We start from the raw sequence: 15548 nt of genomic DNA on the forward strand, positions 1-15548 counted from the left end.
AGAATCAGGAACAGAGGGGAAGTTACCCCCTTTCTGTAGCCAGGGCTGATGTGGTGACCCTTGTGTGCTTGTCTGGGATTGTGGTGGGGGGATTCCTGCTGGGAGCAGGGGGATGGGGGGGGCTTGGCAAAGGGAGGGCAGAGAGCTGCAGTGGAAGGAAGCAGGGGAGGAAGAGGAGGCAGGAAGTCAGTGCACCCCTGGTTAATGGCGAGTCTGGGGAGCAGTCTCAGTTGGTGCCTCCCAGCTCGGTAGTGAAAGTCCATCAGAAAAGGGTGATCAATCAAAACTAACCAGGACATCCTCCACTTTATTCCCAAAGGAAGCGGGAGCTTTATTATAAAAAACCAGATTTTACTTTGTTTTCCATTTTGACAGCCGTCTTTGGCCCTCCACCCTTGCCACTGTCCCTGGGTTTTGTAAAAATCGAGGGGGAAGTTACTTGCGAGGTGCAGTTAATTAGATAAATATGGCTGGAGGAAAGAGCTAGGCCAAGGCCAAGCCTGTGTGGGCACCTTACCTTGGTGAAATAGGCTGGAGAGGATTGTAAAAGCTTCTTGGTTTTGTTCTTTTTTAAAGAAAGCCGAGTCTGATGTGATGAGGGGGTAGGTTCAAATGGCTGGAATTTTATTGCACGCTTGCTTCCAGAACACCTTACAATTCAAAATTTGTAATTTCTTTGGAAACAGTTGATGCCAAATCAGTGAAATGGTTTGTAAGGAGGGAGGAAGCAGTTTCAGTTGGGGAGGGGGTGGTAAGAATCACCAGTTTTCCACTCCTTGTTTACGTGCTTGGCAGCGTTGCTTTTGACTGGGGTTAACTCTCTGTGCTCCATTGGACCAGATGCCATATAGAGCTGCTCCCTGAAGATCATTTGTTTCCTTGATGGGGAACATTTCTGAGCAGAGCATATTGGTTGCCATAGAGAAAGAAATAAAAGGAAGAACACTAGTCACATTAAGCTATATGTTTGTGCACTGGGCTTTAGATAAAAGGACCTCGGTTCAGCCAAAGAGAAAAAGCCAAACTAGAGATTTCTAGCGCCACTAAAACTAGCTTTATTTTGTTTTGGACTTTTACAGTTGAAACATATAAGCTAATTTTATTGGTTGTTGTTAATTTTATATGACACGGTTTACTGAACAAAATAAACTTTGGAAGTGCTCGGGAGTCGCACTGTTGACTTGTCAGCAGGGGGCGCACTGACTCGCCTTAGCAGGTTCTGAGTAAAATGTAGCTGTTTCAAAAGCAAATCTGCTCCTCCAAACTTGCCAAAGGAACAAACACCCCTACCTCTCTATGCATATTCACAATGAGGAGTGGATTCATTACATAACACAGGGTTTTAAATGTGAGGAACGTGACCTCTCTGTCTCCCACCCATCCCTGTCCGTGAAATGGCCCTGAAGGAAATACAGTTAAAAAAAAAACAACAAAAAACCAAACAAAACCAAACAACAAAAAAACCACAGAGAAACAAAAAAAGCATTTGTCCATTTCTCTCAGTGAAGTGTATGTAGGATTGGGAAACAGAATTGGGCTATGGAAGCAAAAACATTTAAAAAATTATCAAGAGCACAGAATAAGTTACTTAAGAAGCTACATTTCAGGTTCTATTTTTGGGGAAGCAGTCAAGAGAGCAAAATTGCATTCTAAGGTATTATCTGTTAAATACTAAATGTTCTTCAACTTGATACATGCTTTGACTTCTAAATAGAACTCAGGCTCTTGGAGATTTAGTCAAGGCTTCCAGTATCCCTTTTACTCCATTTGATACTTAATGGTTACTTCAATTCTGGCTACTTCCTATAGCTGTAGAAGATTTGGGGTTTACCCTGGAAAGCCTTGTTAGGGAAAAGAAAATACAAAATAGCCGTCGGTGAGAGGAAACTGTGGGCTTGAAACTTTTGGGGACAATATTACTTAACACAGTTGAAGAAAAGTTTTAATAGAGCACAAGCTTCCCGCCTCAGGGATTTTTAGGTACGGCCAATGAAGACTGAACTTTATTGAGCAAAGGATGAAAAAAAAAAATGTGCGGAAAACTTCCTAAAATAGTGAAGGGCAAATCCTGACCAGTTCTGAGGAATTAGTCTGTTTGTCACTAACAATTTTCCCAAGGAGATTTAGAGACTATGACTAAGGAAGGGAAGCCATGAGTGACTGGAAGTGAGAAGCTGGCTTCCACGGTTCAGTGGTTCAACGCACCTGTGAATGTGTCACAGAGCCTGTTAGGAAGGGGGCACGTTTTGTGAAAGCTCTAATGTCCCTCTGGAAGAGGGGAAAAGACACTTTATTCTTTCAAACTCAACTCCAAATCAACCTGGTTCCAGCCAGGAGAAGTTTTTCTTTGAAACTGACTTGAAAAAGTCAAGGTTTGGATTTATAAATGGCATTCAATTTCAGGAGAGTTGAGAGATTATGAGACTCCTGTGAGCAAAGCAGATAGTCTGAGCAACATTTTAATTCCACGATTTTCGAACGGGAGCTCTCACATTTAGTCAGGAGATGTACTGTCAGGTTTGTGCTAATAAAACAAGGTGGAAATTTAAAGAAACTGTGTAATCTGAGTCCAAACATTGCTTTTTCTTCAGCTCTCCGGACTTTTTCAGACAAAGAACTTCTGGGGAAGATTCACGTGAACTGGACAAATGCCTCTAAGCTCCAGTTTACTTTGTGTGTCCAGGGTCGCTAAACGCATTTAAAAATTATTAAGGAGAAAGGAAACTTTTTCTATTTAGCAAGACAGTTTGGGAGAAAAAAAGCAATAATTGTACATATTTAGAGAGTGAATTTTTTTGGTTCTATGAGATCTGTGATTATAACTATGTTGGCTGCTACTTTCCTTTCTTGCAAAGGTACTTAAAGACACACACACACACATACACACATACCACACCAATGAAAAATGCTCGCTCCTTATGATATCTATAGTCTCAGATTACCTAAAGTAAAGGAAACAGAAAATAATAATTCTGGGTAAAGCAACAAGTTAATTTGAGAACTGACATATTATAGAAATCGTGTTAGGATTCTATAATGATTTGGAGGTGGCAATGATCAAGCTGGGTATGAATTAAGATCCCAAGTGCTGGGCAAAACTACAGGCTTTTAATCGTTGGGGATGGTGAAATTGCTTTTGCCAAAGGAGAGAATGAAGAACATTACCTAGGTCAAACGTACAAAACACAAAATGGGTATTTACTCTTTTGCTTCCATTTGAGGATAGTAAGGTGCTCTGATATTTGTAGAAGCACATTCGCAATTATCATTTACAAATTAAAATGTTAAACATATTCATAACCCATACTGTGTGTCATATACAAAGGAAGGGGCTCTTCAACAGCAGCTTTTGGGTGGAAATGAATATTTGTCATCTTGGCAGTGGATGAGTTGTTTCTTGGTCTTGCTAAGTTTTTATTTATTTATTTATTTTTGAAGCCTGTGGATAGCCCCCTCCTTCCCAGCCCAGTTCTTTGTATCACTTTTATCTGATGATCTGTAGGAAGGGAGCAAACACTTAGTTTTTTTTTTTTTTTTTCCCCTTTTAAGATGGGTTTGGAGGAGCAATTGTAAATTCAGACACTAGAAATTCTCACCCTAAATAGTAAGAAGCTTTACTTCTGATGCTTGTAGGACTGCTTTAAACTACAGGCCATTTCAGACTGTGGAATCTAAATGAAAAAGGCATGTTAAGTTGGTTATCGAGTGCAAGCTTTTAAAACAACCCATTTCCAAGTGTTTGCCCGCTCTAGCTGCATGTATGCACCTGGCAAGTCTAGTAATGAAAACTACCAATCGCTAGGGCAGCCATAGCTGACACAACGTGGTGATGGACTATTCTTGCCTGCCCCTCTCACCTCCCTGCTTCCCTATTCCCCCCCCCCCCCCAACACAATGGTCTTCTTCGAATTTAAATTCACAGAGCTAGGTAACATAGAACCCAGCTGATTGACCAGGGTGATGATGGTGATTTATTAACCAAAACATGTGGGTATATCCTAGGTAGGAAAATATTCCAAGGTCAGATTGGTGTGTGTGTGTGTCTGTGTGTGTGCGCGCGCGCACGCGCACGTGCACACAAACGCGTATGAATTTTTGTGTCTGTTTTTTTAAAAACAAAACCTAGAAATATTAACTCAGTCTTGCCAGAGGGGTGGCTGGATTTTCGGAGCTTGTGGTTCTAACAGAACTGAATCCTCCTCTCCTTTGGAAACACTCTATCCAGACCGTTCCTGTACATTATACAGTATCTCTTTTCTGGCTTGGAACTGAGTAGTTTTGTGATGGATTAGAATCATCGTGGCACATCAGAAAACAACTCTTGCACTTTGGTGTCTCTGTTTTTTATTATTAGATCTTTTGGCATTTGCACTCAGCTATTGTCTGAGGAGCTGAGCGCAGCTTACCAGACTGAAGGCTGCTCTTTTGGACATTTTCCCCAATGTGGGAAAATGTGGCGTCTCTTGGGTGAATGTGGAAGTTCCCATTTATGTCAGGCTACCTCTTTAGGCCCACCCTAGACCCCTCAGCCACAGGGAGTCTTCAAGAAAGTGCGGTTATTTTTGTTCACCTTTAAAATACATTCCCAACTTTAAAATACATTACCAATGTTTATTGATATTTGATACTTCAACTACTACATGGTTTGCAGCAATATAATTTCAGCCCTATATTTGGAAAAGAGACTTCGGTAGTAGAACTAAGTGACTTTGCTCTCTGCAGTTTCATGTACTGGGGTTTGTCCCTAGTTAAAAGTTAGGTATCCCCTACTTCTTTGAAGGCCCTCCTCCTCTCAAATTTTCTGCAGGGAGCCTGATTACTCAATAAAGCCCAAGGGAAGGATCCAGTCTTACAGTGATGCTTGAGAGAGGTCAAATCTTAATTTAATATTATATCTGGGTGCAAAAATCCCCATAAGTCATGGCATGTATTGTCCAAAATGGCCTAGGCTCTTCCCTTTATTTTTTGTTCACGACTCAAAAACAAGTAAAATTTGACTTGGACAAACACATTATTGAAGTATCATAAGTTCGAAAACACTACGATTTTCTTGCAGGGGTCTGATAGGCGATTCTTTGCCAGGGCTTTAAAGTCCGATTGGAACTTTCCCTAGAAACTAGGTTTGTCTTGAGGGACACCAGCGTTCCAGGGCTGCATTGCCTAGCGGAGCACTCCACTTGTGGCTGTCGGAAGTAACCTCTCCCGAATAGGTGGTGACTTGTGGGGGTCTCAGGGCCAAGCTCTTCTTCCTTGTACTGCATTTTATTTTTTTTTTTTAGATTACAGTTTGTGTAATAAAATTAAGAGGATCCCATTATTCCCTTTCTCTCTAAACACTGCCTTTAAAGGTCTTTCAAACTATCGTTTGAACGCCCACAGCGGTGTTCAGAAGTTAAATTAGCATTGCTTTTCTATGGAAAAGAAAAATGTAAAGAGATTTAAAAGAAAAAATAAAAAGGCCAAAGGAGAAGGATAAAAGGTAAAAGGAGTAAGGTGGAGAAAAAAGGAGGGCGATTGGGGACCGAAAGGGACAAGAGAGAGGAAGACTGGGGTGCGGGACAGCGAAGAGGTGAAGGCTGAGTCACCGTAACAGGTCACTGGGTACACAGGAGCAAGAGGGAACAGTCCAGGAAAAACAGGGTGCAAATCGCTCCCCACCTCCCAAGGCCTCCTTCCCGCTCCGCCGCTGGAGCGCAGACTTGGAGCTCGGCGCCGCCCGCCCGCCTTTGTCACCGGCTCGGTGCGCGGCCGCGGGCTCCCGCGGTGGGCTTTGTTCTGGCGGAGCAGGGCAGGACCCCTTCGCACCGCCGCATCCCCGCCCTCCCCGAACTGGGGACAGTGGGGGTGGGGACGGGGCATAAGGGAAGGGGACCCGAGGAGCAGCAGCGGGCGCCTCCGAGCCTGGGATTTCTTTCCTTCGCTCCTTTCCGTAATTGAGCTGTTGTTCTCCCTTCGGGAGGGGGCCAGTGCTGCGCGGGAGGAGGGAGAGAGGGAAAGGGGGCGCCCGTTCTCACCCCGAAGCAAGGGCAAGGTGCAGCTCTCCGTGCCTCCGTCCGCATATTTGTAGGGTATGCATTTATGCAGGATGGATGGAGACATGCATGTATGCATGAGGAGAACCGTTGAATTTAGTCCCACGTTCTAGGTTTCTAGCCGAGGTTTTGGCAACTGCAGGGCACCTCAGGTCGGTACTGGTTATCTCCTAAGATCTGCTCTCGAGATGTTTTGGGGCCGCGGGTGGGCGCTGTGGACGCTCCCTGGGTCCGGGGACTGTTCACCAAGAGCGCACAGAACCCTGTGGCGGAGGCCTGTGGCGGGGGACAAAGAGGCAGACACTGGGAGCAATCAGAGGGCAGGCGCGCACATGCACCCACGCGCGCACCCCACTTAGAGTCCCTCCCCATGAGCCCCCGCGCCTGGATGCCCAGGGCTCTGTCTCTGGAAAGTTCGCTGCTTGCAGAGCTAGCTCCCTTCTCTCACCGTTGCATTTAGAAAACGGCGTTTGAACGTGTGTCACCCTCTCCCCAGCCACCCCCAAAGGTGTGGGCAGATTGCAAGAGTTACTGCTGTTATTGTTTGTCAAACAGGCCCCTTCTCTTGGGAGAGGGGCGAGGGGCATGTGGCGGATCCCGGGCCAGGATTACATTAATCAAAGTATTATTTCCCCAGAGAAGTCGAGCACAAATGAGAGTAAATCCTAATAAAATTGGATCGCAGAGAAATGGTACGCTTTAAGTAATCTGTACTGCCAGATAAAAATCTCACATTTATAAGATGTGGGTCTTTAAAAAAAAATTCGCACACCTCTGGCCATGGCTTGGCTGCTTGGTCCCGATCAGGACGTGGGACAATTACTATCCAAAGCTCAGCTGAACTTCTGGAATGAGAAAGGGACGTGGACACCCTAGAGTTCGAGGTTTCACAAAGTCAGGTTTACTCCAAAGGCACTTTTGACCCTGGGCGCCCCTGTGGGGTGTGTGAAGAGTCCCTGAGACAGATCAAGCTCCCCCTCCGTGCCTGTGAGGACTTGAACTCTATACTTTTGGAGCATGGCCCCTGCTCTCCTCCTCCAACGATGCTGCAGGGTGGGCTAGTCCCCGGGGATGGGGGCGCAGAACCCCGCCGAGCGGAAAGGCAGACGCGGCCGCCGATTCCGGGTCTCCCCGTTCCCCCAGCCCAGGACCGGCCGCATCCACGCTTGGCCAGGGAAGGGGCGTGCATTTGAGGGTGACTGCTGGGGAAGCCGAAGGTGCAGCTCGCCGGCCGGACTTCTGGTACTTTCGGGTCGTCCCAGCCAGAAAGCAAGGCTCGAACTTTACCCGCCGTCGTTCCCCGAGGGGTAGGAAACTTTGCGACGCTTTGCGCGGCTGTGCGGAGGAGAGAAAAGAAAGCCGCCCTTCTCCCCCCCAACTCCAGAGCCAGGACCGAGTCAAGCCAAGCCAACCAGCCAGGTGGCAAACACCCCCTGCCAGCTCGCGGCCTCCTGCAGCCGCGGAGACAGACGAGCGGGCTGCGACGCCCCGCGGCCTCTCGTTGATGACCGGCGTGCAGTCACTGAGTCTGGTGCGGCGGGTGAGCCCCAGCCTCAGAACTCCGCCAGACCCTTACCGCGCGGCGCGGGGGAAACCCGCTTCGGTCCCGGTCCTCCGCCCGGCACCTCCTCCGCGCAGGGAGGCTGGCTGCCGGGCCTCTCCCCCGCCCCCCGCGCCCGCGCCCCCGCCCACGCCTCAGCGGGGCGCCAACTCGCGGCGCCCCCTGCAGGCCAGCGCCGGGAGGAGCCAGCGCGCCGCTCGCCCGGGCTCCCGGGCCGCGTGGGCTTCCCGTGCTACCCACGGCCACGCCCCGCCCCCTCCCCCGGCGCACGCGGCGCCACCGCCTCCTTCGAACGCCAGCTCCCCGCTGCGGGACGGGAGGAGGGAGCGAGGGCATGCAGGGAGGCGCGGGGAAGGAGGCGGCGGCGACATCCCCTCCACGGCCTGCTCCCGCCCCCTCTCCGGTCCGCGCCGGGCGGCCCCTGCTCGTGCGGGCGGTCGCGCGCCTTGTCTCAGGCCTGCTGGCTCCGGAGACCCGAGAGCCGCGCGGTGCGCTCGCGGGGGGCAGTGCCGGACCGGGCCGCCTCACCTCCGGCGAGCGCACCTCGGAGGGGCTGCCTCCTCAGCAGTCCGGCGAGCGGAGCTGCTTGTAGCGGTGTGCGTGTGCGAGGGTGTGCGTGTGCGAGGGCGTGCGTGTGAGTGCGGTGCGCGCGCAGGGCAGGGCAGGAGGCGGTACGGGATGCTCCGGGGCAAGCGTAACCTTTGCAGCCTCGAGATCTAAATCTGCAGTAACCCCCCCCCCCCGCCCCCAACACACACCCCATCTCTGCACGTGCGTCTCCTTCTTTTGCCTTCGTCGGGTCTGATTCCCAAAGAGATCCCTCTTGTGGTCCGGGGATATTCATGGATGCCCCGACTCACGTGAGCGAGGGTAAGACTGAAAGGGACAATGTTCGCTGAGAAATGCCACCGAGAGCATTTCCATCATCCAGCCTGCTCTGAGGACTTGATTTCACTCCCTGGGAAGCCAGGGTTCAGGGGCTTGTGTATCTGCTTCCTCTCTTTCTTGGCCTTAAAAACTGCTTGGAGGTGGTTTTGATTTTTGGACGCGTAGGGAGGAGGTAGCAATCAATTGAAAATCACTTTCTGGCTATCTCTTTAGCTGACTAGTTGTGCTCCTGTTCTGTGCCACTGTCCTCAGCCCCTTCCCAGTTTACTGGCTCCTTTCCAGTGATGGGCAATTTTTTTTTGGGGGGGGGGCGTGAAGACACCCACACCTTTTCAGTTCTGAAATAATGACTTCCCTTTCCTCCAGTCTGTGATTTCCATAATTTCATACAAAACAGGGCTGTCAGTTATCTCTCATTAGAGAAGAGAAAAGCAGACTTGCAGAAGAAAACTTGGGCCAGATGCAATCCCTCCTTCTTAAAACATTAATCAGTCCCATCCAGATTGTTCAACTCTCAAAGGGAAGACAGGGCAGAGAGAATTCAGAAAAAGCTTCCATACTCTCTCCATTACTGAGAATATGAACCCAATTGCCGAACTGTATTTTAATAGCATGAGGCTCAGAGAACCCTAAAGAGAAACTTTATAAACACTTTTAGTTGTCCTCTTTTTGCCCTTCTGTTTGTATCTGAGGATTTTTAGTAATTTGGAGAAAACAGTGGCATGTATATATATTTTTTATTTCTTGGATTTATTAATATTAGGTGTTTTTCCTATTAGCCACAATACTTTATAAGACTTCCTGTCCTGGAGAAAGGCTGTAAGTGAAATTTACAGATCCTCATCTCAAGAGACCTAACCAGCTAACATCTTGATAGAATTTCAGTTATTCCTTGTCACAGGGTAATTTATAGATGGCTACATTTTAATAAAGAACGTTAATGGTTGATGTTAATGTTTAACGAGATGAGTTTTTGTTTTTGGAAAACCAGAATTTAGCTTTTCTTTGAATTATTAATCAGGCTGTTTGCCCATAGGCTTTCCTAAGAGAAGGGGAAGGTGCAGGGGAGGGTATCACTAATTTATTTAAAGCTTATGTTGACATACGATTATACAACTAGCCTTTTGGAAAACAGTAAATATCTAAACCATGTCTATAAACACCCACCTTTGGGACTGTGAGAAAAAGGAAAACCTAATTACTTCCATAGAAAACAGCACTCAGTTAACAGTTAACTAAAATATTGTTTGGCAACCCTTAGAAGCTCCTCCTCCTCCTTCAGTATAGTACCCTTTGGTAATATACACATATTTATACATGATGTAAATATACATATGCACATGGGTAGATGTTTATGTACATAACATAACAACATATATACATACCCCCAACTGAATACATTTGCATATAACATGTCCATGTGTAATATAGCAAACTTCTACGATTAACAATACATTGTACAACAGATAGTCTTAAAATAGCTGGGAGAGTAAATCGTATTCCTATTGAAAAAATGTTCACAATTTATTTGGAAATCTGAATTGTGCTAACTGTAAGATGACACCACAGAAATCAGTAAATAATACATGCATAGTATTAATATCTTAAGCACACCCCATTTAAAAGTACTACGAACTTAAAATAACTTGTCTTATGTAGAATAAAAAGGTATTGTATTTTAGAATGCACATTTAAAATAAAAATATTCTATCTAAATTCAGGTATTTTGCCCCCCTGCAAATTAAATACTGTTGCTTTAAAACAAAAATTAAATTCTGAATGCAATGAAAATAGCATTAGTTTTATTTTCCATTCTACCATAAAGAAAATATTTTTAAGTATTTTAATTTTATGTGCCTTTATATCATCAAAAGACTTTCAGTAGTCTAGTGATAATTCAGAGTGTAAACGGGAAATCTGAAACCATATATTTATACTTGAAATGATTTGTTTAACATGGGATGACATGTTACCTATTTGTTTCTGGTTAGATAATATTCTGAATCGTAGAATTTTCAAAGTTTTTTTTTCCCTTCTTAAAATAAGAATTACAGTTAAAATGAATATATTGGCAAGAATCCAAATATACTTTTGTGTTGGCAAATGTAAAGAAATGTTATACCCAAATGTTATGCTTTAAAAGTGATTTGTCCTAGTTAATAAAGGAATCAATGGTAAAGTTTTGAAACTTTCTTGAAGACCATGATAGGAGGAGCTTTCTCACATAATGAGAGTTACATTTACTAATGTCATAAAAATATTATTTTGGTTTTTCTATGTTTATTTAAATGTATATTTCTTTCCTGGAAAACATATTTAAGGTGGTGTTCCCATGTGTAATTTGTCATTTATTGCAGAGAGTGTATTTCAAAGACAGATAACTCCTCATTGGTATCTAAATATTAGTGGTGAGCTTGTAAAAACAAAATCCAATTTAGCAAGCTGCTTCTCCAGGTTTGTTTCTTAACCTCTTTATTAAAAAGTTTGAAGTCACAATGATGGAAATACCACAAGTGAAAATCTTAAAAAAGGAATATTGCTTGTAAAGAGGCAAAAAACCTTTTTATTCTAGATGGGGTTTTGAAATAACTGCAAAAATAAATTAGTCTTTTATTTTAAGAAAGTTTTCTGTGTGATGGTGTGGCGTGATATGAGTAGGCACAGGCTACGTAATGATTTTAAAATGCGCAACATTCATTCAAAAATTTGGACCAAGAGTCATTCACTACCAGAATGTAAAAGAATCTTTTCTGCCGATTTAATTAATGAAGTGGGTAAAGAACTATTTTAGTAGGCTCAAGTTACACATATAGAAAGATTTGTCAGAATAAATACTTTGGCATTCTGTGGCCTAACAGCAGACAGAACTATAATATAGCAAATAAAACACCCCAGACTCTAGGCATCCAAGATTCAATTTTATTAAAAAATTTGGCAGTTAAAGAAAAGAAGGAAAAATGCTTATTAAATCAGGGCAACTATAAAATGTTGACAGATCTTAAGTTTCATATCCAACGAGGCTCTGAGGAAACAGCTAGATGTTTGTGGACTACACGTTATTCTGTCAAACCATTTTTCCTAGTGAATTACCTTTTCAATCCCCTCCACTTTAAACTCCCAACTTCGTAGACTAATCATTTTCTCTCTCCCTACCCCCATTCCCTCTCTCTTTCTCCTTCCCAAGCCTGTAAGCGTTTGGGTGAATCTGAGAGACACCCGAGAGGGATTTCAGGTAGTCAGCCTTAATGTTTAGACATTACCAATGACACACATGAAGGGGAGATGTATCGGTGTTCTCTCAAAACATTTATTTATTTTTTTCTTCCCTCATCCAACTACCAGCTTCTTTTAAAGAGAGAACCAGGCGAGGTCTACCGAAGGCAAAATAAATCAGAGAGTTGAATTAATTATCTAGAGAATTCAGGCTGCTCTCCCTTCTGCGTAGCTATTAAGGAAAAAAAAGAGGGAAGACAGAGCGAAATTTCAACAATCTAGATTGGCTATCTGTAGTGATTAAATTTGTAAGATCGCAGCAAATTCTGTGAGATAGTGCTTGATTCTTCATTCTACCAGTGTAATGAGAGATGGAACACACACCTGAACAGATCTCTCGTTGAGATATTTACCAGATTTAAATAAAAAGGGTGGAGGGGCCTGACTTGCCAGGTTTGGCTGAGGATATTGATGGGATAATTGTTCACCTTTCTGCTTAGCCCCATGAGAGGAGACATATACACATATCACAAAATACTTTAAATTAATGTTAAATAGTCCGACTGGGATCGCTAAAGTTAGTTACATCTAGCAATGGATTAAAATGTTAGCATTAGACGGGTAATGTACTAGAATCTTAGTCTCCTCGTATGCTATGACTTGGAAACATTTGCTGAACAGGTTTTCAGGGGTCTTGTAGGGAGGACAGTTTTCTCAGTGTAATTTGGAAGGTGGTCTCCTTTTACTTTCTTACTTTACTTTTTCCAAGGAGAGACAGGGGACAAAAATCGAGAAAATACAGGAGGGCAATGTTACGTATTGTAGGTGGTAATTAGGCCCACAGACTATTTTAAAGTAGTGTTTGGTAGAGTAGGCTAAGATTGAGCATGATTTGGGCTTAATCTAGAGAACATTAATAAACTTTAATTGCTGGTAACTTAAAAAAAAAAGACACCTAGTGGCAAATATGATTTTAAAAATAGCACCTAAGAATCTCTATTAACAAGCTTTGCTTTCTCAAAAATTTCTGGAAAATTGTGTCACTACATTTTGCATTCATGTAATTAAACATGCTGAAGTATTATTTAACACATAAAGCATGAATACTCCAAGAACAAATAAAAATGTAGGCTAGATAAAAATTGCTGATTTCATATTTGGTATAACTTCAGGGGGGAGTGACCAGGTAAAAATTATGGGCTAGTAATGCTTTGTATTTATTCATAAAGTTTTATTATCCTGACCGAAATGATATCCTCTGGATTACACCTAGAAAAGTGAAATCATCTTTTAAAATTTTAAATGATTCTTATTTCTAGATGCACATAAAGATAGGGAAACACTTAATAGCGTTCAGATTTGCTTGCATGGAAATTAAATGCATAGCAAGATTTAGTGAGTAAATGAATGATGTTTAATAGACTGGGCAGTTAGACCCAAGATTGTACTTTTGTTGTTTAAACAGCAGCCTACCCTATTTTGTTCCCTTGAGCCTCAAGAACTTGTATCATGTGAAATTATTCCAGAATCACTAATTATTCCTCACCTCAGACCCTTTTCAATGAAGCGAGGCTATCCACTGAAGATTTACAGTGAAACAGGATGTTGAACTTATTATTAGGGAGCACTCCTGTCAAAAAAATTTGCAAGATTTTTTCGAAATAATACCTACAGGGACATTTATTTTGCTTCTTCGCTTTCTCATTGAAAAGTTAGGGCCCAGTGCTCCACGTTGGCCGTTGATCATGGTGGAGGCTCCTGCGAGGTAGGCATGTAATTTCTTTATCTTTCACCTGCAAATTACACACATTATTTTACAGCTCAAAATAAGCATTCCCAATGAGTTGCATTCAGCAAATGTCTTTCACGGCATTAGTACAGAACTGAGGTACAAAAGAATATTAATCTAATACATTCCAAAATTCAAATACTTGTGATTAATAAGCATTATTATCTATAAATAAGGCCCTAATGATACTTTGGCAGTGTTGTAAACACAAGAATCAGAGGCAATTATTGTCATTATTGTTCAGCAAGTACTTCCCATGAATACCAAATGGGTTTTGCTGTCCAGCTACTTGGCAAGAAAGGTTCCTATAAAGAAACAGATGTTGGCCAATCAGGACTGGCTACTATTAACGGCCCTTAGTCCAAAATGCAGAGTCCTTAAAGAAAGAAAGAAAAAAAAAAAAAACACCTCAAGACATCAAAACGGTTTTGTCGTGATTTTAAAAAAATGCCCTTTTATTATAAACGTAAAAGCATCTTGAAAATAATGCTGTTTTCCAGTACTGACTTTGGTGAATGGGACGCATTAGCAACCATTGTGCCAGCCGGAAGTAAAGGTCTTGTTTGTGAGGCTCTAGACCCGGTGGGATGAGGTGCCCTTGAAGTGAAATCAGTGGACAACAAAAAATAAATTGCAACAACATGAATAACCCTTCTAAGAGCACAGGCATGGCCATGTTTCTCTTTTCCCCCTCTTCAGGTTACAAAGAGCTCATTCCCTCACTCTTCTCTGTTAAGCAGGACCAGCACACCAGGCCTAGCTCCAACAACACCGTGTGTGTGTGTGTGTGTGTGTGTGTGTGTGTGTGTGTGTGTAGGGAGGCTGCTGCAGTATGAGTTAAAGCAAATTCCTGACGCTCACAGAGGAGTCCATGCAGGCCCCTTGCCATACATTTTCACTCTGCACTCTGGGTCCTACAAGCTAACGTAGGACCAGATTTGGCTGTGCCAAGGAGCTGATTTTAGCTTGCAGTCTTACTAAATTCAATGGCACTGGGTAACAGCGAGATTAGTTTTTGTGGAGAAGCAAAAGAAAAAAAGGAAAGTTCTGTATACATTTTCCCAAGGGATAGATGCATTGAGCATTGAATATAGATTTATTGTCTATTTTCAAGTTTTCCTGCACCAAGTCTTATGCTTTAAAGATGTTATAGGTCTGGGGCACCTAGGTGGCTCAGTGGGTTAAGCCTCTGCCTTCGGCTCAGGTCATGATCTCAGGGTCCTGGGATCAAGTCCCGCATCGGGCTCTCTGCTCGGCGGGGAGCCTGCTTCCTCCTCTCTCTCTCTCTCTGCCTGCCTCTCTGCCTACTTGTGATCTCTCTCTGTCAAATAAATAAATAAAATCTTAAAAAAAAAAAAAAGATGTTATAGGTCTGTACGGGGCTTTGAGGGAGGGGCGGGGGCATTGAAAAAGCATTGAGTTGGTTCCCCATGGCACTGGAGAAACTTCGAGAAGAGTGGGGTGGCCGTGGAGTAGGTGATGTTGTGAAGAAGCCACGTGTTTGTCAACCACCGTTGCTGGCTCTCAGTTTTGGTGTGAGCATGTTGTTCGTGGAGAATGCACTGTGGCATGGGGCGCTGACCCACTGGAGGTGAGTGAGAGTGTTGTATGGACTCCATTCACCCCCCTGCCCCCAGCAGACACCTCTTTATCAGCACATTGGGTTTGATGGGATTTTTCCCTTCTTGCCTTCAGGAAACAGAAGCAAGGGATTCCACTTTCCTGGCAATAAACTGGGTGGGGAATCAGGGAGAGTGTCAACCTATGAGATTTTCCTCTGCTCCTAAGGAGAATGTTCTTGCCACACTTAGCCCTTAGCCTAGACTTCTGTCACGGAGGAAGGTCTCCATGCTCAGGGCTGCAGGTGGCTGGACTCCAAAGCTGTTGTTGACAGGAGGCCCTGGGCACTGTGTCCTCTCTTCTATTTTCAACTCCTCTAAATGGGCTGGAGGGAGAATGGCCCACCAGAATTCAGCAGCCTGTGCTCTCTCTCTGAGTGGGTAACAGTAATGATAATGACCCAGTCTTTTACTAAGGACGTAACACGTGCTTAATGTGCGTCATC

The 15548-nt window shown here is 44.1% G+C and overlaps 1 long non-coding RNA gene across 5 annotated transcripts in view; it reads left to right on the forward strand.

Annotated features, from left to right (window-relative positions):
* Positions 1 to 15548, forward strand: part of LOC123391354 — a 112170-nt gene that overhangs the window by 588 nt on the left and 96034 nt on the right. The gene's annotated exons all lie outside the window — the stretch shown is intronic.

The sequence above is a fragment of the Mustela putorius genome, unplaced genomic scaffold (genome assembly GCF_011764305.1).
Source record: "Mustela putorius furo isolate JIRA1106 unplaced genomic scaffold, ASM1176430v1.1 tig00000224_pilon_pilon_pilon, whole genome shotgun sequence".
Classification (NCBI taxonomy): domain Eukaryota; kingdom Metazoa; phylum Chordata; class Mammalia; order Carnivora; family Mustelidae; genus Mustela; species Mustela putorius.